The 25724-nt window shown below is 52.0% G+C and overlaps 1 protein-coding gene across 4 annotated transcripts in view; it reads right to left on the reverse strand.

The window, feature by feature from the left end:
- Window positions 1-22829, reverse strand: part of KSR1 (kinase suppressor of ras 1) — a 45533-nt gene extending 22704 nt beyond the window's left edge. For all 4 annotated transcript variants that reach the window (XM_026047854.1, XM_026047853.1, XM_026047855.1 and 1 more), the window contains exons 1-2: window positions 22684-22829; window positions 2142-2282 (exon numbers count right to left, since the gene is read on the reverse strand). The gene's annotated coding sequence lies outside the window, so the exon portion shown is untranslated. The remainder of the gene's footprint in view (window positions 1-2141; window positions 2283-22683) is intronic.
- Between the last annotated feature and the right edge of the window lie 2895 nt (window positions 22830-25724).

Here is a 25724-nt window from a genome sequence, read left to right on the forward strand (position 1 = left end):
CCACGCCGGCTGGGCTCGGATGCAGCTGGAGGCCTTTGAGGATCAGGTAGGGGACAGTGCTCAAGTACTTGACAACTTTTCTCACTAGTTTCAGAACCTAAAGGTCTCTCAGACAAGAGGGGTAGGTACCTAACATCCAAGTGTTATTGCAGCACTTGCAGGGTCTCCCTTTCTCTACAGTGCTCTCTGAAAGCATTTGGAAGCAAAGCCACCGTGATTATTTGAGTTTTGTAGATGCAGTCATTCCCCCGGATCACCCTGTGCACCGGCAGCAGAGCCAGGCTTGGCACCCACGTGTCCCCGCTGTCACCATCCACCTGCTGAGCCGGCTCTTGAGGAGCTCCCTGAGCACCGCTCTCCCCAGGCACGTCCCAGGCGGCGCTGCTAAAGCCAAGAGCAGCCACTCCATAAGAGTTAACCTCTTAAAGCTGCTGCTGCGGGTGCCCGCACAAATGGTGGGCTGGGCCAGACAGCACTTGCTCCCTGAGTTAGCAGGATGTGGTCTGAGCGTCCTTCCCCCGCCTCCTCCCTGGTTGTGCCGGCACCAGAGGATTTCACCGAGCTCAGAGACATTCCTGCAGGCTCAGGCAATTCCAGTAACCCTAGAAACCAACAATAGCTGGAGCCCCATGGCCACAGCACCAGGATGCTATTCTCCCTCCTTGCCATTCCTGCACTTCCAACTCCACCGGCCAACCTTGGCTAGGGGGCTGCAAGGCAACCTCCATTTAAAGGCATCACATCTGACATTAATATTAGTAAATAAAAGGAAAACTAAGTCTTGAACTTAGCCTATTTCACCAGAATCTGCTCAGTTAACATTAGCAATCTGCAGTTGTTCAGCACATGTGCTGAATTTTTCATGCAGTCTTTTTACAAGCGGATTCCTGTTGAAGTCTAGGAAAATCTTTGCAAAGATCAAAGGAAACACTGCGACGTGGTCTGCAGAACCAGAGTGGGCAGCAGAATGCAGAAACCCCTTTCTGCTTTGCTAGCCCTCCGTGGACTGAGCTCTACTAACGCTGCCATTAATGTTTCACTGACCTGAGCACTACCCAGTCATGCACAGCCCAGACCCAGAGAGCAATCTCATATCTGTGCCCTGCAGTCCTGGGGTTTCCAGCAATCACCTAACAGGGACATGATTTCAGGCTCTTCTTTTAAAAGTGTGTCAGACAGAGGACATGGAGGCCTTGGTTTATTTGGTTACTTCTGATTCCAGTGGAAGTATTGGGTTATTTTGTGCAGTAGGGACTTGTAGTGGTCAGGAGTGATCTGCATGTGAAGAATCATACCGTAAAGAATTTGTAAAGACCAGAAAGAGCCAGGTCAGTGAGCACAAACATCTGATGTCTGCCACCACACAAAACACCAGAGCAGAGTTAGTCATTCCATTCTTTTACACTGATGCAATGCCCTTTGATACCAGGCTGAGCACAGCCCTTACTCACCGTGCAGGGGGATGTAACAGAGAAAGATTTGTTTCTGAGCACGACTCCCACACACTCCGGATTCAGACCACAGCCTCCCACTTCTGCACTGCTGCGGATACTGGGCACAAGCCATTTGTTTTTATAGTCCGAGTGCTGTGTGAGTTTCTGAACCATCAGTCTGAGCCAAACTTGTAAACTCTGGCCACTCTTAGGTCAATTTAAGTTTAGAGAGGTTGGAGCTACTGGCTCTCTTTGGATCTTCACTGATGTATAATTATGACATGCAACTTTCAGAAGTGAGAAAAATCTTAAGCTTTAACAACTTTTAACATTTTTGTCCATTTGTTATGTTTGTCAGCATACAAAATTCTAACTGCAGTTCCCTTTTGGGCTAGTACAGCACTGAGAAGGTTGCATGGGACTGTGTTATTGTGTTATTTTCTACCACCTTCTTTGTGGTGCCTTCTTGGACCCTGCAGGCAGGAGAGGTCTTGGTAAGGCCCGCAGCGAGCAGGAGGCATGCAGCTCTGCTTGGGTGCTGTTATTTACTGTCCGTGCTGCGTGTGGGAGGGCAGCATTCCCGCACTCCCTGCGTGCGGGAGGCAGCATCCTCTCACCAAAGGCCCACGCTGCCCCGCGGCCAGGGAGCCGAGCAGCAGCCGCCGGCCCCGCGCGGAGGCTCCGTGGCCAGGGCTGTCTCCCCCTTACCTGCACAACTTCTTTCCTCACGTTGACAATGTCTAACCAGTCATTGAATCGCGGGTAGCTGTTGAGCTCTGCAGTCCTGTCGTTGAGGGGCACGCTTAGCTTGCACTGCCGCTGTCTATGGATGTAGTCGATCAGCTTCACCTGTTGGGACCCAAAAAGCAAACAGTTAAATCCTCTGGGATGGGTCACCCTCCTCTCAAACTTCCATAGGAGAGAAGGGGATGCGGGTTGGTGAGGGGGCCATACAGCACTACAAGCCCTCAGCAGCCTTCACAGAGCAAAACGGTTCCTTCTACCGAGCGTCTCTGCTCTGCAACGTTTCGGGGTCCTTCCTGGGTCCACCCCGCAGGCCCCTTCTTCAAACTCCCCTCCACAAAACTGCTCTGCAGTGGTTGGGTTTGCTGCCAAAGTGCACAAGGGCAACCAAGCCGCTTGAAAGGATCAGTGACATTGGGTTTAAAAGCGACGCACGTGCACAGGGAACAGTGTCTAACTGTGGACGCTGCGCTCCGACCTGCAGGCCTTCCTGCCCTCTCATCCACTCCTCCCACATGTTTGTTATACCCTTAGCATCTGGTCTCCGTTTAGACTCCGAGTTCAGTAAGGCTGGAATAGCCAACAGCTCGAGGACTCAGGCACTTTATCTGATACACATTTCTTTTACAAAGCCAAGAATAAAAAGAACAAAAACTAAAGCTGTTATCACCTGACCATCGTATGCCAAAAGCACTACACAGAAATCATCACTTCAGGCACAGGAAACACAACCACAAAAGGAATATTATTTGCGCCCATGTTTGCTTATCAAAAAAGAAAAAGCTCTCCAAAGCCTTCTCGCTCTGTCACACGTTCCCCTGGGCAGACTTAAGCTTCAAAAACTTCTTAACAAAACAATGCCTCAAAGCAAGTTACTGATCCCTGCTTTATAAACCAAACCATGCCGTTAGTCAACCAGGAATTTCAGCACTTGGGACCAGACTACAAAAGGGAAAAAGAAAAAAACAAACAAAACCACCAAAGTTACACGCGTGAAAGAAAATTAATCACTCCCTTCTTCTCCAGATAAAGGATGCATCAGATACGGGAAGGGAAATGGCTATGGCCTTTGATCTCCAGGAGTAACCTCCACATGGAGCACAACACTTTGGAGCTGCACACCAGTTTGGAATCAGTGCCTCCCATTACCTGCCAGTGACTGTCCTGGCAGCGCGGTGGAGCCGGGCGCGCAGTGGCTCATGCCGTGGGATGCACAGCCCGATGAGCCGGTAAGCAGTGGTGTGAATACTCACCAGCAATACAGCAGGAGACCTCTACACACCCCTGAAATCCAGGCAACGGGACCAACCTCCCCTGGATGGGACTTAAAAATCCAAGAACCAAACCCCACTGGCCCTCCCCATTCATCTGCCTTTACTGAAAGAGGAAAATTCTCCTTCTCCCTTGTGCCCCGGGGGCAGCCCATGAATGTGTAGCCAATGGGCTGGGCCACGTGCTGGCTAACACAGCGAGGCCCTGCGTGGGTGAGAACACAACATGCCCAGGGACACAGCTACTGCGGGATGCATGAGCAGGAGGGACCTGGCTGCGCCGGGCAGCTCTGCTGCGCCCTGCCCCTTTGGACACCGCCAGGGCTTCCAGCTGCAGAGACGGCACTGCGCGACCACGGCACCGCGGCCACAGCCAGAGCCTCCCCGGCAGCTCAACCGCTTTGCCTGCCAAATGCTCTGGGTGCAGCAAGCAGCGCTGTGCAGCTTGAGATGCATTAATGCAACCAAGAGAGGTAACTCAGACCCTTCACATAGCGCACAGAGGCTGCAGAGCAGTGCCACTCCTGGGAGAGGCAGCTGCACTAGACGACTGCTGCATCCTGGAAGCCTCAGCCCCTGCTTTGCATTTGCAGACTGACCACCCAGCTGAAACCAGAGGAACCTTCTAACCGTAACTTTCTAACATGACTTTGGAGCATAAAACCGATCAGAAATCACCTTGGAAATCCCTCTCAATGTTTCTTGGTTTCGGTACCTCTTTTATAAGGGGATGATGGTGCTTCCTTGCTCAGCCCCTCTGCCTGCGCTCTCACTCAGACCCTGTCTCGGGCAGCTGCTCCCTGCGAGGTGGCTCAGGCCACACTGGGGCCGTGCACGATGTATGTGGGGAGCTGCCAACCTCCGCCAGGCCCCTCTGCTCGCTCGGCCTCGCGCGGCTGCTCCTCCTGGCTAGGCAAGGATGTCCCAGGACAGAAAGGAGCTGAAGACACTTTGCAAAGTATCTCCCAACTGCTTCGCTTCCATTTGCCCTGCTGCTCCCCGGGGGCAAGAGCCAGGAGTCAGCAAGGCGTCCAGGCTGTGGGGCCACTCCAAGGAGCGCCTGGTGCCCTTGCAGGCACATGCAGGATGCTGCGCTCCTGCCGCTGCCCCACGTCACCCGTCCCCGTCCCGGGGCGTTCTCCGGGCTGCGGAGCACCTCGGGAAAGAAGAAAGGTTGTTTGCACAGTCATTTTGAAACTGGTGCAGCCAGCTGCGACAGGCCTATGTGTAAAAGTAAGAGCCTGGTTCCTCCATCTCATCATAATCTGCTGGCTTAGCGCAGGACCTCCTAACAAGCGAGTTCATTTTCCTGCAGGAAGGACAAGATGTCAGCACGGAGCTCCAAACTTACATACAAGCAGCACGAGGGATACACAAATCCTTGAAAGCAGCCCACGATCCCATGCCCAGCACACGGTGACAGCGGCAGGGAAAGGGTTGGGATTCTGCTCCATCCAGTGGTGGGAGGTGGGTGGACTTACCATCTATATATAAACGCAATCACAGTAAAGACAAGAAGCTGCCCACAGGGCCACACAGAGCGTTGCACTGGAGGCAGGTCCCCTGGGCGCCCGGCTCCGTCACATGCACCTGGCACCGTCCCCTGCCCCGCAGGCCGCACTGTCTCGCCCCTGCGTGTTGCATGAGCTCCCTGGCGTCGCCGCTGCTTCACTCCTTTTGTACTGCTTAAAACAATGGGGCTGCAAATACAAGCACGTAGTGAGGCCAATCCATGGCACAAGCTCCTGGAAGGACACAACATGAAGCATGCACAGCAACATGGAGTTCAATGGCAAACATTTCTTCTTCACTGGAAAAGCAGCCGGGCAGCGCAGATCTGAGCATCTCAGAAGGCCACGTCTGCTTTTCCCATGCTAACTCCATGCGTTCACTCTTCACGTCCCAAGTTGTTTTCCTCTATTCCTATAAATAGTCCATCTGCATTCTCTTCCACCCCAGATACACCACGTTCTCCCCTAGGATGAATCTCATTCTGGTACTTCCTGCTCAGACTTTTCACTAAACTGCATGGTTTGGCTTTAATAGCTGAGCTCTTGCAAAACCCTCTTCTGAGAATATAATAAAACTTCTGGGTTCAGTGACGCACATAAAAAACCCACAAACAACATACAGGTCTCCAACCACAAACTAGGCAGAGAGATAAAGCCCCGAGTAACCTTTTCACTGCCTGAACGGCATCTCCCCAGGAGCCCAGCAGCAGAGCGGGGCCGACACCTGGAATGACGGGGATGGGAAGGACGGGGGCAGGAGGGGACGCGGAGCAGCCGGAGCCACCGCTGCCTGCGCTGGACGGCCGAGGGCCGGGAGCTGCTCCCTGCTCGAGCACGGGGCTCAGGTGCAAGGGCCTCATGCACACATCCACCTGCTGCTTACAGCATTTTGACATCTTTGCATTCAAGTCCCGCCACAGCAAATGGGAGAAATGGGCCCAGAATGTATAGGAAGAAGCAGCCACACTTGTACTTGTTTGGGTAAAACAAAATAACCAGCCAGGCCTCCAGAGCCGCCAGTTCCCTGCCCCTGGAGATGGAATCTCACCGAGCCCGAGAGCACCTGAGGAGACAATAAACAGGAGGGCACACCAGTGCCTGCAAGCCCACGAGCAGGCGGTGCTGGGTAGCTCAGCAAGCTGCTCCCTGGAGCTTTCGAAGGCCCAGATCAAGGTAGGACCCTGCTCTTACATGTGGCTAAGAGGAATGCAGATCACACATCTTCCTTCAGAGGGGAATTAACGGGGAAGGAGCTGCCCTATGAACCTCCGGCAAACAGGGCCCTGCAGCCGTGTCCCCACCTGCTGAGGGAGGAGAGCAAGGCCCCGCGCAGCGCATGGGGAGGCGCCCTGAGTCAGCTCCGGCGCTCAGTGAAAGTGGCTGCACGTCACACGTCCCCAGTGCCACTGTACAGACAAGCCCTACGTCCTTGAGGACACTCTGCTCGCAGTCACCGCGGACTGGCGATGGGAAAGGGGGCGCGAGGGGCCAGGGGCACTTGGCCGGCGCGGGCAGTGCCCTGCAGCGGGAGCCGAGCACCGCGAGGAGCCGCCGAGCCCAGGCGCCTCCCGCCGCAGCGGGCGCCGTGGCCGCGCAGCCCCGCGGTTGCAGCTCGTGCCGGCGCATGACCCCTGCGCCAGCCACGGCTGCAGCAGCATCCCGCTGCCCTCGTCATGCCATGCACTGCCTCGCCGGCCTCGCTTCTGCATGGTGAAGGAAATAGTTTCTCAATGCGTGGCCCAATGCGGCCTGCAGAACAGCACCCAGCACCAGACAGCAGTGAGGCACCACCAAGGGACAGCCAGCAAAACAGCAAAGAGCTCTAAGAAAAAATCAGCAACAGGGCACAGAGGAGAGCTGGCTGGATTTTCCTTGGAGCCTGCGGCCCTGCAGGAGGCTGACGCAGGAAGCGCCGCTGCGCAGAGGGCAGGGTGCAATTTCTGCTCTGTCAGATGATGCACACAGCATCCCTTCTGGGTCACTCGGAGGCCACGCACTACCCCTTTTCTTGCCTTTTTTCTTTTTTGCTCCACGGAGCTGAGAAGCTCTGCCGAGGCCCGTGTAGCGTGGGGGCTGGCGCGGCTCTCACCGGGGCCCCGCTCCAGCAATGCGGCACTGCCGAGGCTGGAGCCCCCCACGCAGCCCGGGCACCATCCTCCGCTCGAGCATCACAGCTTTCACAGGCAGCACACACTAAAACTGAAAGTCCTTCTCCTTCCTTATAACCTGCGACGTGCAACGGCAGCGGGCCGCTTACGAGAGCTCAGCAGAGACGGGCAGACTGTGGCACTGAACCTGATATTTAAAAATAGAAATCCAGCTTACTAGTGCTATACTGCTTGAAGTTTTGGTTAGGAATAAGAAAGCCTTTGAGAAAGAATCAGACGTCGTTAGAGGTGTGCGTAAAGGAGCCTTAAAGCAATGAAAAGATGCTGCTGGATAGATCTGAATCAAGATTTTCGTAAATGCATTTGCAGCTTTTACATCCTTCATGCTGCACATTCTCCTTAGGAACCATTCTTCCTACTCATCCTCATCTTTGTCTCCTCCTCTGCAATAGGTATGCTTAATTATTACTTTCATCTTGCAGTAATTCTGATTATCCACTGATGAGTAAGCTCAGCAGCCTCTAGGGTTCAGGATTCCTGCTTGATCTCTTGCTTAAATGACTGCATCAGAGCAAGGACACTGCTGAGTGAAAGCAATCAGAAAAGAGAAGAAAATATGCCTGCTTAGGAGAAAATAAAAAGCCATTGTTAGAGTCTGCAAGCTGCTCTGTAATGGAAATGCCCCCTCCTAAGGAAGGGGGAGGAAGACAAAGGGATCCTGTGTTGCATTTCTCTGCCTGCGAACTGATGATCCTCAGCACTGGATACAAATTCATTCCTTGAGTCTTGAGATTTTTCACTGCAGCCAACACCACTCCACACTTCAGCGAAGATCACTCATGGTTTCTCATTTACAACAACGTATTTCATCTTCAGCTTTTCAAAAGAAACCTCACTAGCTTTGGCATCAATGAAAATACTTTTTTGCAAACCTGGACCCCCTCTAGCACAGTGTAAGATGCTAAAGCTAGCGGTGCTCTGCTTCACCTGGCTCAGGAAGCAGTTTGGAAGCTGGAATGCGTGCGCTTTCCTCCCAAGGTGTGCACAGACACTGAAGTTCTCCCCGAAGGCCACACACCATGCACCCCCCCGGCAGGGTTGCAGGACTTGCTGACAGGACAACTTCGCCGGTTTTGCACATCCCAGTCCCCATCAGAGACCAGACAAACCTGGAAGGGGCTCTTCAGGCCAGAGTGAGCACGAACACTTGGAATCATAGAATCACAGAAAGCTTAAGGTTGGAAGGGACCTCAGAGATCATCTAGTCCAACCCCGCCTGGTCATCTAGTCAAATCCCCTGAGCGCCGCACGACTGCTGCTGAGAAGTGAGGCAGGGCTCAGACCCGCTCTGCTGCCGTGGACGTGCTCCAACAGGGGCACGCTCCTTGCCCCAACAGGGGCACGCTCCTTCCCCCCTCCCAGGACGGAGTCTGCAGGGGCAGCATTCCCAGGGATCCCAGGGATCCCGCTGCCCGGCTGCTTTCCACGTCTGCTGCAGGAAGCAAAAGCAAATCCAGCCACATGAAAGAAGAGACCTGAAAAGGCTTCTCAGGTGTCACACACAAGCACCAAGGCAGCCGTGCTCAGGATGAGGGCAGCTCGTCCAGTCCAGGCTATTGCTCAGGGCTGCTTCTACAGAAACTTGTCAGTAAAAATTAAAGAAAAAAAAAAAAAAGAAAATAATGAGAGGCTGTTTACAATCAGGAAATGTTTACACTGGACAGTGAATCAGCAGACAGCAGCCACGGCACCCACCTTCCACGGTTCCCAAAGAGCAGCCACCTCCAATGTGGAAGTGCTGGGACGGTGGAGCTGGGGTTTCTCTGCTGTGGTAGGGTTTGTGCTTCCTGCAGTGAAAGTAGAAATTGGGACAGGGCTAAGCACCTTTTTTTTTTTAAAAAAAAAAAAAAAAAGGAAAAGCAAAATAAACTAGGAAATTGCTTAACTGAAATGTGGCAAGTCGCCACATTCTCTGAAAGCATCTTTTAAAAGAGCAGAACAGCTTTATCAAAGCTGTTACAAGATGATAGTTTGGGATTGTCAGAAAGAACAAAACACACTAAAACCCAGTCTGCACAAAATGCTTTTGAGCTCCAAGCAAGTCTCCCTATTTCAGATTTTCAGAGAAAAAAAAAAAGAAAGAAAAAACTCGGTATGTTCTGCCAGGCAGTGCGAGCAGAGATTTCATCAGTGTTGGAGCGAGCTGCTTCCTGGCCCTCGCTACGATGCACTGGGGCCGGAGCAGGAAACACAGGAATGAGCAGCCCTCCCTAGCCGCACGGCCCCACGTGGCTCCTGGTGCCACATCCAGGAGGTGCCGCCACCCCGTCCCGCTGCAGCGCAGGGAGCCCAGCCTGGCATCCGCGCACGGAGCGGGGAACCCTGCGCGCCTGGCGCGGCCTCCGCTCAGCAGCCACTTCTCCAAAACACTCCCCCTCTCCCAGTCTGCAGGGCAGCAGCAGCATTCGCTGAAGTCCCCTGTTTGCAAAATGCTGAAGATTTGTGAAATTTAGGAAGCTCTGTTTTTGTGGCATTTGAGACATTGACGCTAATGCAGCTAGGAACAAAGGAGAAGACAGTCACCCACCCCAGAGGGAGGGATTTACCTGTGGTGGGAAATGGGCCACAGGTCCTCTCTCAAACACCAGGACTGTCCCTCTGCAGGGGCCGGCACTGCGGCAGCAAGAATGAAGGGTTGGTGGAAGAAGCCCAGGCTTAACCCAAGACGAGAAGGAATCTCTTGTTCAAGGCAGGAGTGCTGTTGCAAAAGGTATTGCTTGGTGCCTTTTCCTGATTTTGTCTCAAAGTTATGGAGCTGAATTGCCTTCAGGCTCTACCACTTTACGCTAAGATTGCTAGTGAGTTGCTGGATTTCTGTGACTTTGTGTTGAATGAGTTTTGTGGTTTTCTTCCTACCCTGCTGCTGCTCTGCAGGGTATTGAGCAGCAAGAGTGAGATAACAGGAAGAGCAGGAGTCCTTATTCTGGGACAGAGACGGAGCAGGATGTGACCCCTGTTCCCTAAATAGGGCAGAAGTGGTTGGAGCACAATATCCAAACTGGTGTCTCCCCAAAGCAACGAAAGACCACAAATGAAGCTGCTGATCTTGGCTTGGGCACATAATGACATCAGTGGTGCTTTGCAGGAGGGACGTAATTAACTGCAAAGAACTTTAATTAATGGCTGCTACAGACTAGTATTTGCTAAACAAAGCGTAAAACTGGAGCACTTGAGGGAGCCACAACCTCTGCTCCCCTTTGATCTTGCAGGTGCTGCTGCTAGGGGGCTGTGCGCTGCCTGCGGCATCGCTGCTCCGCTGCCCCCGCAGCTGCACCCGCAGCGGCGCTCGGGCGCTGCAGGACACGGAGCTCGGGCGCGCAGGGAGCAGCACGAGGCACCCGCGCGGCCCCGGGGCCCCGTCGCTGAACCCCTGCGCGGGAAGGGGGAGCTGGGGGAGCGCTCAGTGCAAGCAGCCCATCTCCATCACCCCTTGAGCGCTCCCACGCTACCTGCGCTCACCTGCGGATCGCTGGCGCCAAGGCTGCAGGAAGAGGAAAGCTGCGACCCTAGAATGCAGAATCTGTGATTCTGTGACCCCCATGGCAGAAGTTCATAGTTCATAGCCCCAACTTTCACCAATAACGCTCTGTTTTGCCCCAGCTTTCACCTTTGCCCCGTCTCCCAAATACTGAAGAACACCGGGCTTGCAGGCACTTTCTCCCACATGTGTCTGCACTCGCTGCTTGCTGAGAGCGCCGAGCACCACGCTGAACAGCTGTGAATGCATTCGGTAAGAACGCGCTCGTGAAGAGGAACCGAAAGCAGCCAGGGAGCCCGTGCAGGGCCCGGCTTTCACTTGGGAACACAAAATGCCTCCGTCTTGGCTGTGGCCCTTCTGGGGAATGAGGAAGGATAAAAGGGCAGCCAAGTGCAGACAACCTTCCCCCTGCTGCAGAGGCAACTGCAGCGTGTCCATCTTCTCAGCTCAGCTGCTCATTCTGAGGAGCCTTCCCAAACACGCTGACATCCCTGCAGCTACACCCTAGGGTTGCAAGTCAGTATTTCCCTTCACAAAGGGGCCATGACAACTAACTCTCTCCAAGGAAATACAGTGACGCGTTAAACTGTCTCTTGGTCTCGGGAGCTTTCCAGGACCTCCCTGAGCACCCTCTCCTCAAGTCCAGAAAGTCAAAACATCTGCACTTACCAACTACAAGGCTGCAGCAATGCTGAAGCCACTGCTGCACACAATTCCTGACTCCTCACTATAGTAATACCTGGTTGCAAGCCTGGGCACCAATAACAAGTCTTTGGCTTGCTGGAAGCTGGACAGCACTGCCAGCATTAGATGGAGGTAGCTTGACCATTAACAAACACTGTAGCTACAGGACTCCGTCGCTTCACAGACTGCACCGGCAGTGCTGAAGGGCGAGTGGCGAGGCTGCCATCCCCAGAGCAGCAGGCGAGCACACGCCTTCCCACGCGCACATCTGGAAGCTGAAAGCAGAAACACCAGGCAGATCAGGTACCAGATTTACTCTAGGGGAAAAGCAGCAAATTGGGTCAAACCCCAGAGAGTCTTTGCCAAACAACTGCCTCCTGTGGCAGCCACCAGGCAGGGAGAGCCCCTCCAGCTAGGAGAAGAAGGGTTGTGGATTGGGACCCACGTTAGATTTGGTAAACGAAACACTAAGCTCTTTCCCTGTGCAGAACTGGGTCAGAAACCTAAACCTTCATGAGTGTAATAAAAACACTTTTGTTGATCTTAAATCCAAGTGTACTGAAGGGGAAAGAAATCTGTTTGCACTCTGAATCAGGCCGGATCCCTACGGACAGCGACAGGCTCGAGCGTCGTTCTGGCGGGATGCAGCTTGGTGCAGGTTAATCTGCTTATGTTATGGGCCATGCAGAGGTCATTCAAATGAGCTAGGAAACTCAATAGGATGAGTCAGAGCAACGTGTGTAACACTATTACTCATGTAGCTAGTTACGAGCAACATTTATTTTTTTGAGATATAAGTTTACCAGTCCACCTGGCCATGCATCTCATTTGCCTGCGCGAGGCTTGGATGAGACCTCATTTCCAAAAGAGTTAGAGTAGTCACCTCTCAAAATTCCTGGCGCTGGCTTCCATCAAGAAACAGAAAGAATCCTTCTGCAATCTAAAAATACCCACTTCCTCCATTTATTATCCTTGTCTTTTAAGTGTTGTCTTTCACTACCTTTCCCCTACAGAAAAGCACTTGCATTCTATCAAACTGTGTGAGGAGAGCACGTAGCAGCACTCTGCTGAGCGGGCTGGAGCTCCGAGGGACACACAGCTCACCCTCCAACCTGGAGAGGCAGCCATGAGAGATCCGCGGCAGCAGAGACTGCAGGTGAGCTCAGTTTTTGCTCTGGTCTTGGGCTGCCTCAACTGCTTTGTTTTCAGCATTACTGTAAATGCAAACGGGCGCACGCAACCTGACGTGCATCTAACGTCAACTGGATAAACCCAACGAACACAAGTGGGGTCCTAAGATAAAGACAGCTGCACTGTTGCTGCATGTACGTCACCCGACTTGCGGGATGGCTTTAGAGGACCAAGTGTTCCATCAGGTGATATGGCTGTAAATAATTTAAGAGCAATCCCATAACACTTGATTAAAACCTACTGAAAGAACATCTAATTAAATTGGCCTCTGAAAGAACAGATAATGATATGATGAGCGTGTAAAGGGCAGATGGCAAGTGGTAGCTCATCAAAACACAAGAGATTAATATAGAAAAAGGTACCTGCATCTGTGTTGAATTGCCACAATCTCCAGCTGTCAAAAGTTGGCTATTCCAGAGGCAACTCCCTCCTTCTGCCTTTGGGCATCTGAAATGACAGCGGGAGGACTGGCTGTCCCAGGGGTGGCAGGGCAGGGGTGGCTCCTCTGGGCATGTGCGGAGGGACCGAATCCCTCCGGCCGCCGGGCTGCCACGGGGCTCCTGCAGCTCCTGGGGGGCAGCAGCAGAGAGCAGGGAAAGCTCGGGGCTGCGCGAGTCGGAGAGGGCACCCCCTTCCCGCCTTCCTTAATACCAGGTAGTATAGAGGACTGCTGGTAGCAATCAGGCTAAACTGTGCTCTGTAAGGGTAGAGCTCATCAGCATGGCACGAGCCACAGCCACCCTGCTTTAATGCCACTTCTGTGTGTCCGTCTCCTGGACGGACAAATGAGACAAAAACAAATGAGACGTTTATTTTCCAAGCTGAAGGCAGTCCAGGGCACTGTCAAGGCCCTTCCCTTAAAGGAGTATTTTTTCCTCATTCTCCCATCTGAGCAGGTCGAAAGCAGAGGGGTTGGTGGGCTGCTCTTCTGTCATTCATTTTCTTTTTTATTTTTATTTTCTTTTGATAGCAGCACAAAATTGGGTTAAATACCAGTATTGGTGAGAGCACCAAGCCTGCTCCAAGATAATACTAGATGCTTAAAGCAGTGCAGACACCCAGAATTAAAATGCTTTCCCATAATAGCTCATGTTAGAAGGTGACATAAATCATGTCATCCTGATGCAGAGCTCACGCCAGCCCTAAGACACAAATGCATATGTGCAGCCCAATTTTCCAGGTTTCTTCTGAGGATGTGCTGCTGACAACCTTCCCCGTGCCTTCAGCCACCACGGACAAAGCACAAGTGGAAAACGACAGCAACATTAAATGACATTAGAATCAAAATTTGGCAGGTGCCCAAGCACACCATTCCTAGACAGGTCTGGCAGGCAGCCCTTCAGGCGGACAGCAGTCAGGAAGGGAAGAGATCTTCCCTTCCAAGCCATTCACTCCAAGTGAGCTACTGTGTGCGATACACAGCAGGGGCACCCTCATCCCAAATACGCAGCGGCCAAACGGGAAGCGATTCCTACCTTGGGGACAGACTCCTACCCAAAGCAAGTCCTGTTTTCAGAGGATCTATACCTGAAAAGAATTTGAACTTTCTAGCAAAAGAGCAAACAAACAGAACTAAAGTTTTGCCGTGATATCCAGGTTATGTGCAGGAATAAGGGGGTCAGGTGCATGCAGACCTTCCTGAAGGATGGAGTTCTAGACTATTCCAAGCTTTGAAAATATCCTCTACTGCAAAGTTTGGGGCCAGATAAATGTTAGAGCCGCAGCCCCTTGCAGGAAGTGGCTGAAGAGGAGGCTCCACGTTTATGAGAATTCCAGCAATGCGGAGAGCAGCAGCGCTCGCTGCTCCCGGCCGCTTGGCGCTGCTGCTGCAGGATCCGGCCTGGCCCGGCCCACGGGAGCACAGGGAGGGCAGCTCGCGCCAGGACAAGCGCCTCGACCCCAGCGATTCCCAGGCACAGAGGCAGAGCTGCCCCGGATCACGTGTTCCCTCATCTGCTTTCCCTACACACTTGCAGGGAAGGCCAAGGCAGAGCCGTGGGAAGCTGCCGAGCCCGAGCTGTTGGCCTGCGGGTGTTGAGGCAGCGCCGAGGCCGAAGGCTCCGCAGCAGCGGGGGTGCCCTGCCCTCGCTGCACCAAGTGGGTGACGGAGCAGCAGCACCTTGCCCGGATGCAAGAGGAGAGGGGAGCTCTAGCAGAAGGATGTGGCCGCGCAAACGAAGAGCCGGGAGCAGCGCAGGGCGCGTGCGAGCCCCGCGCTCCGAGCTGGGCAGGCAGCCAGCACCCCTGGCCCTGCTGGCCGAGGGCAGCGAGGCCGGAGCGCCGTGGCACGGGGCACATCACCGCGGTACCAGGAGCCACCAGCTCTAGGCGCTGCTTCCTCTGCTCCCTGCTCCGCAGCTCGGAGCACTGGCCTAATGAGGCAGCTCCCAGCTCCACCTTCTCCTGGTGCTGCCATGGAAAGCTGGGTCCTCCAAAGCCCTGTGCCAGGTCTCTCTGGGCCCACCCTTCTTGGCGTAGGTGTCCGTTCGACCTCCGAGAAGATCCTAGTGAGATGCCAGGGACAGACCCGGCCCTTCGCTAAGGCCCCAGCAAGGGCAGTTTGACTCACGCTGCAGACTGGAGCTCTAATACAACCAGGGACTTCTGCCGAGACCAGTTGTGTGGCCCCAGGATCCCGCTGCCACGGCACTCATTTCCCTCTTAAATTAATGGGCAGATCCTGCTACCTTTAATTTGAAGCCTTACCTTGTGAGGAGTCCATTAACTTCAAAGCTCTTAGCCTCCAACCACAAACTAGTTATTCTTGGCAACTGAGGCAATTGGAACAGTAAAAAATGTAACGAAAAACCTGAGCCAGCCTTGGCAGCAGGATGCGGGGCTAGATGCTGGTCCTGGAAAAATCCCAAACCGACTATGAGTATTGCCCTAGTAGGAAGACTTTCCTCTTGCTAAGATAGCTCTGTCCCCAGTTATAGATAGGCAAATGGTAACTAATAAGGCCTCCTAGATGCAAATAGGTAACTGTTGATACAGAGAAGTGCTCAATGCCATTATTTTCATATATATACACATATATATAAAACATACACACTGCACATTCTACACATTTGGCCTCAGTGCAAAGCCAGCCTGCGTTTAAGCGCAGTAACTAAAAGCCTGGGCTTACAGCAGCTCTCCTTCCTCCCTCCAAGCCTTAATTTCCACAGATTTCACTCAAGTCACCAACCTTGTCTGCCAAGGGCCCAGGAATTTTGGATGCCCCGAGAGGTGTCCCACAGAAACTGTGTCAGGGCAACGATACAAAACGCCACCGATACAGCAGTGGTTAAACCAGGCCTGCAGCAGTTGTTGTGTGAATATTAAGTTTCACCCACAAAGCATGACCAAACCAGTTTGAACACACATAATACACTGCTTAATACAAGCCCTTTGACATCCACTCTGGGGTTTCTCCCAAGAAGCACGTGAGTAAATGCTAAATGTCTTTGGTGTTCGCGCTCACCTTGACCTACAGCAACGACATCTCCTCCTCCCTCTTCCAAAGAGCTTCAAAGCAACCCTGTTTGACAGCAGGGAGAGGTAAGGGAGCGCTCCTCTGAAGGGAGCAGGCTGAAAGCCTACCGAAATCCCTGCTGCCCCAACTGCATCATTTCATTTTGTGCATTTGCGTCAGTTCTTTCCTTAAAGCGAGGATTAAAAAAGACATGGCTTTGACTTTGGCTTCCAAAATTCACTACAATAAGGAAAAAAAGTACTAGGGTAGATCCACAGCTGCGCTAAGACAGACTAAAGCTCCTGCTGGTGCGAGCACTCAGAGGCGACCGCACAGAAACGGTGGGAGAGCTAAAGCTAGAAGGCTTCTGAAGAAGTGTTCTGCTCTCTGGAAGGTTTCGGTTTTGGTCAGAAAGACAAAAAGGTCCGTAAAGTGAAATGTTTGGCTTGGCGGTTAGAAACAGTGCTTAAAGGGGAGGCATCTGAAACTCTGGAGTCTTCCATGGAAAGTTTAGTCTTAAGCAATTTTGCTTTTCCTGGAAGCTTTAAGCTACAAAAACTTGCTACTTCTGTTTATTTCAGAACCATGTGCAACCGTTCACTAAATGGGCATTTAACCCTCTAACTTGCTAGGAAGGAAAAAGAAGAAAATACTGCTCTGGAAGATGAGGAGTTACGGAAACTCTGTGCCTTAGGAATGGCCGGAGAGACTGGGGTCCGGAGGCTCTTCCCCAGGGCTGCAAGGAGACTTAAGGGCACAGACACACGTCTTGCACCAACTGTACTGGCAGGTATGTCTGCATATCTAATATCTTTTAGTGGCTATTTCTGTTTAAAGCTCTCAACCTGAGAAAATAATAATTTTGACTTTTTTCCATTATATTCAGCATCATTAATAACTACAAATAAAGCCTCACCCTGGAATCTGCAAACCTCAATAAGAGCCCCTGCGCACAGCAGCAATGAGAAGCTCAGTATTTCCTTGCTAAATTTAGACTGCTTCAAACAGAAGTGAAAGTTCTTTGATAAATCAACAAACCCATCTTTGAGGAGCAAATAGCGAGCCGAGAACTGGGCAGCAAGGTGGTCGCCCGCCCTCCCAAACAGATTTCCAAGGGAGAGCGACTGGCACACGGGCGGGAGCAGCTCCGAGCAGAGCGGGAAGGACCGGCACCACTCCCGAGCACAGTCCAGTTTCTGCCGGGAGAGCTGCTGCATTTGGAACAGCGTACAGGCCCAGATGAAATGCCCCCTGCAGCCCCTGCTCCAAGCGCGATTCCTTGGCACACTCAAACATCCTGGGAAGCTTTGCTGCTTCCCAGAGATGCAAACAGAGCCCAGACTGGGCTCCAGCTCCCGTCAGAGAAGGAACGATGGGAACCTGGCCCCTGCTCTTGTTTTCACTTTACAATACTTTCCCAAGAGGAAAGATAGCTATATTTAGCTTTAAAGCCAAATTTAAAAGCCAGTTTAAAAGAGCAAGATGGAGGCATTGAGCCCAAGGCTGCCATCACAGCCTGAAGGCCTGGGAAGAATAGGTGTAAAGCTGCTGCGCTGCAACCGCTCTCCAAGCTGTCCCGGCAGGATCCAGGCCCTTCAGCACAGGATATTTTTAATTCCATTTACACTGACTTAAGACAAACTATTGTTGGACTGTTTTCTGGACAGTCACTTCCCCAACTTTGGACATGCCAACGTTTCCCGTAGACACAAGCAGACACATGGCAGCACAGTGATAAGCTGTAGGCAACGCACAGTCAGTCCTCTACAATGCAGAGCATCAAGTTATGTCCCTCCGCTGGCATTTTTAATAGGACACCCTGGTTGGTGGCTTGCTTTGCACTGTGATGGGCCAGGGCATCCTCCTTTGTCTAAGGTGAGGGGGCAGAAGATGACACATAGAGAAAAATACTACAGCAATGAGCTGCAGGTTACGAGCAAGGAGTCAGCGCTTTGAGTTCTGCAGCAGGGGAGAGCCACGAACCTGCGACAGGCTTCAGGCCGCAGCCCTCCACAATCTCCTGACCTGAAAAAGGGACACATTAAACTCCTTATTTTCTCCTTTTAGGAAAACTGCTGCTAAAAACAGGAAGCTCTTTTTCCTCTCATTCACTAAAGCCTGGAAATTGTATTTGAGTCACAGCCATCTAACCACACGTTCTGCAGGCACCATCTGCTGCACTCCCCTTCCCCGAATCAATTCTGACCAAGCAAAAATAGTCAGGCTACAAAATTCACAGCTCATGTTTGGGAGGGGAGATTCCTACTGAAAACAGATTTGTTTTTATCCATCACTTTAATTTGCAGGAAGCATGAGTGCTTTTTAGATACTGCTAAACAATACCCTGACTAACACCCAGCAAGGCTCAAAGAAAGTCAAAGCAAGTGAATATTCTGCCTTGAGTCCTGCTCAACTCAGGCTTTTCTTCAGGAAAGCTGTGTCTTTTCTGCCACCATGTGCTTTTCCCAATAAGCTAAACACAGCATCCCACTCCTAGGCTAAACCAGAGCACTTCTGCAGCCAGCTGCAGGCTATTTCCAAGGAATATCTCTGCTTGTTCCTTCCCCTCCCCTTTTTCTTTTTTACCCGCTCCCTTCTTGGCAGGCAGCCCCCCACCCAGCTCTTTGGCTGCTGTGCGCTTGCATAACCCCTGGCTCCGACAGAAATTAGAAGCATCCTGGCGCAGGTCTGCGTTGCCAGCGGGACTCTCCCCAGCGCCTGTGCATGCGCCCAGTGACCTTTGTGTCTCCCCGCCGCACACCCCGGCCTGTGTGCAGAGCCCAGGGAAAGCTGCGAGGCAGGTACCAGGCGCGCACCCCAGCCCCGCAGCAACGAGGGCGCCCGAGCCCCTCTTCATTACAGTTTTAGCAAGAGAAAATACCCCTACTGGCTGAAAAGAAGGGTGGGAAATCCTAGCCTGCAAAGAAAAGTGAAGGTTTGGTCCCAAGCGCCTGAAGAATCATCCTGTCTGCGATGAAAGTCAACTTTTTGTGCATAACACATGGGGTGCCACGTGACGCCTCCTCGGTAGGTGTCCCTATTTACGAGCTGCACGGCTGGTCCGTTTGGGTCCTACCGCAGCTGACTCATGTCTGCACATCTGTCATCCCTGTGCAGCCGTAACAGCAAGGGGGGATTTCCTTGTGCAAAGCCGCTGCGGTTGGGCTCGAGCAGCAGACCAAGCTCTGTTCGGGTGGTATCTGTGCAAGCCGGGCTTGGCCACGGGCTTGGCTAGATACAGCTGAAGTTCAAGTCAGACGACTGACTGATTAGATCAAATCTGAACATGCCGCACAGAGCATTCACGTGTGGAGAGGAGGCTCGGCAGTCACGGCAGACCGCGGGTTCCTGCCCGTGCGTGTGGACACGCACGTACCAGCCCCAACTGCGGGCGTGCAGAACGTCTGCCGGAGCCCGCTGCTCTGAATGGTCTCCGAGCTGATGCCGCATCAAGACCAACAGGAATCACTACATTTTAAAGTAACGCAGTGGCCACAAGAGCAGGCTTATGGGGACAAAGGCAGCACAAGGCCTTTCTCTGATACTTCTTTTCTTGCTTCCTAACTAGCACATCACAGAATACAAGCTCAGGAAAGAAGCATGCACAAACTTTGACCGAAAAGTGAAGAAGAGGCCCTTTCCCTATGTTCATCTGCACGATAACCTCCTCATCAGAGCTCAGCCCAGACACTCCAGGTGAGTTAAAATATTGCTACTAATTTATTGTGCAAGTATTTATATAAAATTTGTAGTGGAAGATAAGCCAATTCCATTATCATGTGCAAATTCTGATCACAGAGATGCACTTTGACAAATGAAAGAACTAGTCTACAAACTTACTAATAATATAGAGTTGTGCCTCTCTGCAAGCCGAACATTCTCCTTGGAAGTGTATTTTGCGTAAGTGCATAAGCTTAGGAAAAAAGAACAAGTAAGTCTAACAACAACAACGAAAAGACAAGCACCTTAGATGAAAAATACATATGTTGCATAGATGCAAGAAGTAAGATGAAGTAAGAGGAGGTCTCTTACGTAAGTCCTGCTGGAAAAGGAAGTCTTCAGCTGAGTAAGGTTCATAAACATGTGGCTACAGGTTACTGTTTGGACTAAAAAATTCATTACTCTTCCTGCTCACAACTTGCAAATGTCTTCCCACAGCGTGCCCAATTTCCAGAGTGACCATCTGGGCTATTGTAATTCCTCCTCCTCTCCCCACATACTGCCTCATTTTCACATTTGTTTCTGCTCTGGGATAGGACTTTTCTAGACAAATTGCCAAATGCATCAGGATCTGTCATTGCAAGTTCCAATACACTTAATCCACAGGTAACATTCAGCCAGTTTGCAAGAGCGGTTTGTGCACTGGTAGATTTATCTGTGACACAGCACCACTGGAGTCGCTCTTTCCAATGGGATCTCATGCTTTCCAATGGGATATTACGCTTTCCAATGGTGCTCCACATAAGGCAGCACTGAGGAAGAGGTCAGGTATCTTGGCACGCTAGTGTCACTAGTGACCCCAGTCACATATTCCAGCCAAACTGCAACGAGGATAGCTTGGCTTAAAGGGTGGCAGATTTTCACAGCGTATCCTGCAGCCCAACCTGGCGCTGCCACCGTCACCTGCATCAGCTGCTTCCCTGCTAGGAACATAGTTAGTTCCAATGATGCCAGGGCTTGTCCTGTAACCAGCCTCCCATCCAGAGAACTACCACTTTCACAAAGGATTATGACGAAAAATAATGTGCTTAAAACTGTGCAGAAACAATTTATAAGTCACGCAAGGAATTAGCATAAGGACAAAATTAAAAGCCATCAAGAGTTGCTTCTTTCCAAGGACGCTTGCAGGAATGTTGGTGCTCACCACATGGCAAGACATTTTTTCTCTTAGGTATGGTTTAAGATTACCATTATTTTCCATTTCATTTTGAAGTCTACTTGAGAAGTGAGTAAACCTGCTAGGCCGCAGCTGAAAGCCAGCCATGCACTAAAGTGCTGGGTAAAAAGAAAACACTCAAGCACTTATTCAGCAGCACATATAAAATTAAAAGATACGAGACCGTGTGGTATGTGAGAACCCGCTCTGTTAATAACCAAACTAACAGAGTCTACTTTGCCCTGCAGGGAAACTCCCGGCCCTTCTAAGAAACAGCTCTGCTGCCCATGAAACAGGGTCAGCTCCTGTAACATCTCATCACCCAACAAGTTATTTGCAAGCAGTTCCTACACACATTTATTCCTTTCTCTTCCTCCTGCTTCACATAAAGTTCTCCCTGTGATTGTTGGAGCAACGATGGGCATGCACGGCGCTGTGCAAGCCCCAGTTTGACAGCCAAGATAGGTCTCTCCCTTCAAGGTGCTCCTCCACCTGTCACGTCATACTTTTGACACAAAAACAGGGCATCACAAAACTTTGGGGAATGTAAGAGTTATAGAGAAAGTTTATTATGGATGCTTCCCCTCTTTTTTATTCCTTCAGGGAAAAAAAAAAAGGAAATCAATAGATGCTGATTTTTGACAGATATGACAGACTGCTTTGAAAACACACAGACATGTAGCCTCATATTTGGCCTCAGGAGCTGCTACTTCGACTTCCAGAGTCAAGTCTCCTCCCTTCCCCAGGCAAAGCTTCCTGCTTTCACTTTGTTCCTTGTGTCTATCTCACTTTTTATCATATGCTTGTGGCTTTGCCACATATTTTTCCAGTTACACTGATACAGCTAAGCTTTTTATACCTTTTTCCCATGAAAAAAAAAATCCACACAGGACTAGAAAAGACGTACAGATTCAAACTGTAATTGCAATGGGGCTGCAGGCGCAGTATCTATACCACGAGTAGCCACTAATCGCCACCCATAAAGCCCTTCAGTGACTTGCAGGGCACCCATAGAGAGCAGCAGACACCAGGGATCTCAGGACATCAAAAACAGAACCAAGGGCAGAGAGTCCATCCGTCCCTATGACCGCAGCATCACATGTTGGCAAAGATTTAGCACTTGCTTGAAATCCCAGGGAAATCAGAGGGGAATGTTTGCCACTAAGGGATAAGTTTCACGATCGCCAGTGAATGTGGCACCGCTTTGTTTACACAGTTAAACATTTAAGAGGAATGCCCGCACAGGCCGCAAACTATCACTAGAAGGGTCCCCGCTGCCTTGGGAAGGCCCTGAAGAGCAGAGCCCACCTTTATCTCTTGCAAATACAGGTTTCCTCTCAGAAGGGGTCACAAGCCAAGCTCCAATGATGGTTTCCCAAGACAATGCTGATTGTTATTGCTGGAGTACTGAAAAAGCCCTCACTAAGGTTGCAAAAAAGTCTACACAAATGTTGTTTTATAAAGAATGGCCACATTTTCTGTTACCTCTGAGGGCTATTTGCTCAGAGGAAAAAAAGAGTTCAGTTAAAGGAACGCAGAGGATGGGAGAAGGAAAAACGACAGATTTCCAAGCGCTTGTTCCAGAGCGACCCCCTATTGTTTCCCAGCTTTATTTCGCCCGCTCCCCTTCCCGTGTGCCGGATGTCAGAGCGCGCCCGTGGTGACCCCCCTTCCCGGCGGCCGCAGCTGTCAGGCCGGCCCGGCCCCGCTCGCTCCGCGCCTCCCCCGCGCGGCTCCCCGCAGCGCGCAGCGCAGCCCGGGGGCAGCGGCAGCGCCCGCCCGCGCGGCAGCGCCCGCGGCTCCCCCGCACCTGCCCCGCGCGGCCGCGGAGGGGCAGCGGGACGCGGCGGCGGAGGCCGCGGCGCGCTCCTACCTCCAGCGTGCGGATCTCCTGCTGCGTGAGGTCGTTGGACGCGGCGCACTGCGTGCGCAGCCCGCGCAGGTTGGACAGCGAGATGTCGATGAGGTCCTGGAGCAGCCCGCACTGCTGCAGCGTGCTGCGCACGGCCGGCGAGCCCCGCGCCGCGCCGCGCCGCTCCCTCCTCTCCAGCATGCCGGCGGCCCGCAGAGCAGCCGCTCTATCCATTCCTCGGCATCGGGAGGCCGGCGAGGCGGCGGCGGCGGCGGCGGCGGCGGCGGCGGCGGCGGCGGCGGCGGGAGGAGCCGCACGGGGAGGGAGGGGGGACGGCTCGCTCCGCCCCGCCCCGCTCCGCCCCGCTCCGCCCCGCTCCGCGCGGTAACGTGCGCGGCGGCTGCGCGGGCCCCGCGAGGGGGTGAGGGTGGCTGCTCCGCGTGGTGCTTGTAGCGCTCTCGGTGCCGCCCGGCTCTCTCGGGGCTCCCCCGTCGCCGGCCCCGCCGCCCCCGAGCCCGCCGCGGCCTCGCCAGCGCCTCCCCGGGGCGCCGCCTCAGGCCCCCGGCACCGCCGCAGGTGCCGCCCGCCGGCTCCCCTCAGCCCGCGGCCATGTTGGGGCGCGCGGCTCGGGCCGCACGTGCCCCCGCGGCGCCCCGGAGGTGCGAGGCGGCCGGCCCGGCCCAGCTCGGCCCGGCTTGGCCCGGCCCGCCCGGTCCAGCTCAGGAGGCAGCCAGGTGAGGCCCAGGCCCTGTCCCTCGCCGTGTCTGCGGCAGCAGTTGGCGCCCAGTGCGGGTTGAAGCCTCCGTTGCTGCCATTTCCTCTCTGTTTTAGCTGGGCTGCAGCGGGGTCTGTGGTGGTGTGAATACAAGTGCTGTCATTCAAGCGATAGTAGGATTAGACTGGAATAAATGAAGAATTAGCCTTATCTGAGTCACCTTTTACAGTCTGTGGAGAGATTTTTCTAAAATAGTTTTCCTCGCATACCCTGTAAATCAATGTCTGTTTTATTTGACACAAGCGTTTACTTACTAAAGAGCAAGTGCAGGTCTAGTATGTGAAGTGGGCATTATTATAAACCTTTTTAGTGAATATAAACACTTGAGCACAGTAGTTGTGTGGGTTCATCCGTATCATTGCTCAGGAGGGAACTTTTTTTTACGACACCTTGGAGCTGTGGTGGTCTTGGCTTTCACGAAGGAAACACCCTGACGAGAGCAGCAGTGGTGCAGGCCACCGCGTCATAGGTGCGTTTGGCTGCAGGTGCCGACGGGTCACACTGAACAGCAGCTTGTTAATGCAGGCTGCGAGATGTCGGTGCACAAGGAGTACCTTTCCTGACAAATTCATTTCCAAACCATTTCCACATCCACCTGCCTGCAACGAGGAACTCCAAAAGTCAATTCAGTCACACGCTGCAGACAACAGAGCAGAAAGTATTGGGGCTATACCAATACCAGTTTTTAAAAGCTTAAATGATATCTGGGCCACATGTGCAAGGCAGAAATGAGTTTTGTGCCAAAAGAGTGATATGAATATGGGTTATGAGACATGTATATAGTGCGACTGGTCTCTGGAGCGGGGTAGCTTAGTTGATGCTTAACTGCTTTCCCCTGGTTACCTGGAGACTGGCGTCTGTGATAGGTCAGTTGTGTTTGCACCAAGCAGGATGGCATATGCTGTTTGGTGATTTCCTTATGCATGTGGATTAAGTGTGGTGTTTGGTTTCATTATTGTTACTCGCGTACTACAAATTCATACATGTTGTAAGGACTTTCTTGGATGAGGGTTTACTTTAATTTCTCGTCCAGTGAGTTCTGTGGTTTCGTGAAAGTCACTTACTGCTCTATTTACTACCTCAGTTTTCCTAATCCTTTAAAAAGATCTTTATCTATTCCCCCTCCTGTTAGGAAATCCACTGGAAAGCCAACAATTAAAATCTTAATTTCTGAAAGACTGGTAGACAGAAGTGCTCAAATGCAGGTGACTGTGGAGCTGGCGAACGTTGCAGGGATATTATTCTCACAGACATCTCTGGGAACATTCCGAAGCTAATAGATAAGCCAGGTTTGTTGAGCAAGGAAGCACACTAGGAAAAAGAGTGGAGTGTGCATCACAGGACACCCTGCATTCTCCAGGAGGGCTTGTGCATTGCAGGGGAGTGCCGACCTCATTAACTGCCTGCCATAAGCGGGCAGCATTCCAGCCCCCGGCGCTGGAGCCTGCCCTGCAGGCCCTATGGAAAAATGTGCTGAGTAAGCGCTCCACGCGTTGCCTTCGTGGCCCGGCTCAGCGTTGCTCGCGTGCCCGCGACGCTGCCGCGCTGGCCCGAGGCACAGAACACTCCGAGCGCTGCTCGCTGCAGTGCTGCACCGATAGTGCCCGGGTTCTGCTCACAGAGTGTGTAGAGAGGATGATGATTCCAGCTCCATTTTGTTGTGCCTCCTGCGCAGTATTTCCCCATGGCTTGCACGTTTTATAGGCAATGTGAAATACTGGTGTGTTGACCCTGTTTTGATTTGTCACAGTCTTTTGCTGAACATAGTGTATTTCTACTATGAGGGGAAAAAGGGAGAAAAAACATGTCTATCAAAAGGTTAACTTGGTCAGGTTCTAATTCACCACAGACTTCATGTATGATCTTGAATAATTTGTCTTTAATCTTAGTTGTCTATAAAAAATAAACATTTTGAATTCTTAGCTTGAAAAGATAAATAGAATTTGTCAGTGCTAGGGTAGCCATATGAGCACTCTGAGCTGTGTTTTTACCCAGAGATTTTGGAAAGTAACACTTTCATGTTATATATGATATATTTATTGATACACACCTGTTAGGACTTCACTTGAATGTGCTGTGTTTGTGGTAGACCCACAAACTGTGTTCTGTAGGGGAAAACAATCTTTTTTCTTCTTTTCTTGAGTTGGGGGACGTACAGACACAGTGTCCATCATTCAAACAGTGGCCTTTTTGTATATAGAAAAACAATAGTTTTGAAAATGACAAAAGAAGGTTGAATGCCTAAACCAGGTCTGCTAAATACTTGATTCAGCCACTGATCTAAGAA

This window comes from Nothoprocta perdicaria, unplaced genomic scaffold, assembly GCF_003342845.1.
Source record: "Nothoprocta perdicaria isolate Ctin4 unplaced genomic scaffold, notPer1 scaffold_50, whole genome shotgun sequence".
Classification (NCBI taxonomy): domain Eukaryota; kingdom Metazoa; phylum Chordata; class Aves; order Tinamiformes; family Tinamidae; genus Nothoprocta; species Nothoprocta perdicaria.